This window comes from Limulus polyphemus, unplaced genomic scaffold (assembly GCF_000517525.1).
Source record: "Limulus polyphemus unplaced genomic scaffold, Limulus_polyphemus-2.1.2 Scaffold5689, whole genome shotgun sequence".
In the NCBI taxonomy this organism is placed as follows: Eukaryota; Metazoa; Arthropoda; class Merostomata; order Xiphosura; family Limulidae; genus Limulus; species Limulus polyphemus.
Genome location: NW_013671299.1, coordinates 1 through 4,710, shown reverse-complemented (window position 1 = coordinate 4,710; position 4,710 = coordinate 1).

Genomic DNA, 4,710 nt, shown 5'->3' with positions numbered 1-4,710 from the left:
CTAAATTAGGGATGGCTAGTGCAAATAGCCCTCGTGTAGCTTTGCGCGAAATCCAAAACAACTTGTTATTTTCTATACCATAACTCTATACAAGGATTGTTGATTTGACCGACCTCGTAACCGCAAAAAAAACAAAAATCTAAATTACCCTTTTTTTCTTTCTATAACTACTTCAAATTGTAATATCAAACTACATTTGTTTATCCTAAATAGTTTTAAACCCGTAGCAGTTTATACTTAAATTTTATCGTTTTCTTGCCCTTTAAACTGTGTCTAAATAGGAATATTCGCACCATATAAGTTGTAAATCATGTGGCGAACGTGCAGCTCACCTGACGGTATCGAATTACATAACGTACAGACTACTCGCGAGCGTACCTTGTGAAAAATTATCATTATTCTTTATTTTATCTTATCTAACCTAAAGAGTTTCTACGTTTTATTTTACTTTTATAATAATAAATAAATAACACACTTTGGGCTTTTTTATGCCTTCGACTGTCGATGACACTATAATAATTTTTATTTAATTAAATAATGCACCAAAGAACACAAAATAATACAAACAAAAAGCAGACAATATCCCATAACTATCACAATTTTTATGGCTTTCTAACAATGCGACAAGAGCCGTTAAAAATTCAGCTAAATTTGTCGATGTGTTTCCAGTTTGGACTGACAGCGAAATTGACAATTCTCTGTACAGAAAATAACGTAATATAATACGCTATTTAATATATTAAAACCTTAGCTTTCTATTGATTATAAATAATATTGTATTAAATATCAGAGAGAACTACTGGCAATTTGTAAAAGAGAGGATGTGACAGGTGAGTGTGAGAAGAGGGGTCTCTATTCGATGGCTCTGTAACCAAATAAGATTGAAGGCTATAAAAATTATGCTTTGCCTGAGCGATAACAATAGTGTGATAAGTAATTTACGTTAAATTTCGTACTTTTTGGAAGGGTTATAAATAAATTATAGAAGAGAGGATGCCTAGAAAGAAAATGTCACAATTCTCATACTAGGGAAAATTTAGGATTTTTTAAAATATGGCCATATAGAATTAAGAACTCAAACTTATATACTATTAAAATTTGGATTATTCGTATTTATTCGTATACCATGATAAGAAAGTGCTTTAATTTAATGTTGAATGTAATTCATTAAATCCTCGTTACATGTGCAGAAAAAGATGCCCTCAGAGAAAGTGATATATGTATCATAAACTCGATTAAACTTCCAATAAAATACATTACAAAAGTTTCGACGTTTTATTCTTTGTTTATTTTATTACGCACTTACTCAAAACATGTAGTAAAAGTTATTTCTAAACAATAAATAAACTAATTACTTTAACACTACATTTTAACTGTAGTAAATAAATCTTTCTTCCTTTCACTAAAGTGGACGCTTATTAAAAAAAAACAAATCCCCTTGTTTTGGTTTGGAACTTTATAAGAGGGATGTATGATAAGACTGATTTGGTTTGTTTTTAATATCGCGTAAAGCTACATGAGGGCTATCTACGCTATTCGTCCCTAATTTAGCAGTGATATACTAGAGAGAAAGCAACTACCAATTCATGGGCTATTCGTGGACCCACGACTGAAAGGGTGAGCATGTTGGGCGATGAGGATTCGAGCGCCTCAACCACCAGTTGGGTAATTTGCTGATATAGACTGTTAAAAGTTTACGTTATCATATTTTTTTTCTATCTTCGTTGAAATCCAGTATATGTTTTCCTATGAGCTTATGTAAACGTTTTAGGGGTGCGTTTATATAGTAACTTCAGGAAGAGAAATACGGGTTTTGATTCCGCTTGATGGACAGAGCGCAGATAGCCTATTGTATAGCTTAGAGCTGAAACAAACAAGCAAAATTTGAAATAATTTTGGCGCCATCTCGTAAGCACAAACAACAACTCTCGGAAATATTTCTAATTTAAATTGCATCATATACTTTATACATTTCAACTTACGTTACTGCGTATTTTATCTTAAATAGGAAATTCCAGAAAATACAGTTATTGGTTCTATGTTTCAACTAATAGCTTTAGGAATTATTCATGAAATATTTTTCTTCAGAGGAAAACACCCCGATATCTACTTTACTTTTAATATTTAAGAGTGTTTTATTTTGTTTTAGAATTTTTCAACAGCATTGGTAACAACGTAATTCACTTTGAAAATAGCTCAAAGTTACAAAAACACGCACAATTTTCTTTTTCTTCTAGTTCACAAATTCGGTAAGTTTGTATGAAACCTTCTTTTTTTGACAAGTCTTGAAATGACTGATATTTTTCGAGAGTTTCAACTGTTGGTGAGAAAGTTTTCATAAATTCGGTAGATTTTAATACTTTTAGTTTCATGTGACACAACAATCATTAAATTCTACCAAAGTAAAATAAATACATTGAATAGTTTTGGTGCTATGGAATACTAATAAAAAGGAAAAACATAAAAATAAAAATAAACAAATGGAATCTGTAAAGACTACAATATTCTTACTAATTATTCATTTCCTTAAACCAATAACAATAAAAATATTAAAGATGCTCGGGTATAAAAATAGAGCAACTGCCCACAAACAGCGCCATCTGTAGTAATAATTAAAAATATCTAATAGTGCAACTGTCCACAAACAGCGCCATCTGTAGTAATAATTATAAATATCTAATTGTGCAACTGCCTACAAACAGCGCCATCTGTAGTAACAAGTATAAATAACTAAACTTATTGTGTATTTACTTGCTAATTAAAATTAGTTTGAAAAAATATTACCGTATGATGCCAAATAACGGTGAAGAAACATAATTTTATTTTCAAAGCTATATTCCCAATCTACTTCTTTCTGTTTATATTTTAAGTATATGGGATTCCTTAATTATTTACATCTCCACGCGATTTATAATTCTGGTACCTGAAAAAACACTGATATATAATGACCACGAAATAATGTATTAAATAATACATAACTTATAAATAAAAAATAAAACATATACAATTAAAAACATAAGAAATACCTGGTTATGTTTATGGGAATATTCGTTAGTCTCTACAATTTATTTTCAATGAGTTACAATGTAAACTTAATTTTTTCAAACAAAAATCATCACAAGAGTTCCATAAGTGAAGGTTTAATATTCATAAGTTTAGATTATTATTTTCATATTCCCACACTTCTTATTTCATTTGCTTTTAACACATTATTTTATTTTATTAAATAAGATATTATTTTCAGTACCGTATGTATTTACTGTGGGGAAAAAAGTAGCTTAAAAATATGTCGAAAACATATTAATAATATTAGGTGGCTATTTATTATTTATTAGCTCGAAACAGTTGAGCGGTTTGTGCTTTTCTCAGCAACCAGAAAGTCACATTATACAGAATATTAAACCAGTTGGCATTTTGCGCTTTGTTTAAATTAGTACCATATAAATTTTGTGAATCAATGAGCACGAGGAAAAATGAATATCAAATACCAAGGACACAAAGATATTTGTCAAGAAAATTATTGAAATATATTATTTCTACATCGCCCCCCAGTGGCACAGCGGCATGTCTGCGGACTTACGACGCTAGAATCCGGGTTTCCATACCCGTGGTGGGCAGAGCACAGATAGCCCATTGTGTAGCTTTGTGTTTAATTTCAAACAAACAACTTACGTTGAATAATGGGGTCAAGAAATTAGAATTTTCAACGGCATTTTATTCGCACGTGGGCACGTTTTCTTTATTTTTCACATACGTAATAAAAATGAAATATGAGCACCTACAGAATAATACGCGTGAGTTTATAAGTTTTTCATCTTAATATAAAAAGAAAGATATTTCAACATCAAACAAACAAAAAACGAAATTCAAATGTAAGATCACTTATTTCCAATGAAAATTTAATTATTTCAGTAGTTTTTTGGTATCAATATTTTCTCAACAACATTAAATAAATTTGTATCGTGATCAACCTTACAATTAAAACGTGTTTTTTTTTAAGCAGTCAGAACTTTGACATTTTGGCTCATAGAAGAAAGACGTGACTTTTTAATTTGTAATTGTTGTTAATCACCACACGTTGCCAGAAGATGGTCCACTTCCATGAGATGAAACGTCGCTGTTTTACTTGTTTAAAAAAGCATTTCCCCTGTAAGATTGATCACGATATTAAACTCGGTCACCCAATGAAATTCTCATCTCTTATTGTATAACAATATACATTTACAAGGATGGTATGTTGGTTATATATATTTTTATGTTCGAAACATAAGTTATTTTATTAGTTATCTGTCGTATTGTGAATGTACCGGGACTGGAAAATCTCTACACGCATGCGCACGAATCATCGAAAGAAGAAAGGACCGAACTGCAAGTATTAATGCAAGATTACATTAATTGTTTACAGAAAGTTCAGGCCATTAGTTGATATAAATACTATTACAAAAAAGGTCAGGCCATTAGTTGATATACATACTGTTACAAAAAGGTCAGATGTAACTATACTAAGGACTGATGTTATAGTTCTAACTCTTTGAAAAACATTGTACTATGTAAGTGTAGCTACAATTAAACTTATCCCACTCCTGATCCCAGTGATACAACTTATCGTTACTCCTGATCTAAGTGATACAACTTATCGTTACTCCTTGTCCAAGTGATACAACTTATCGTTACTCCTTGTCCAAGTGATACAACTTATCGTTACTCCTT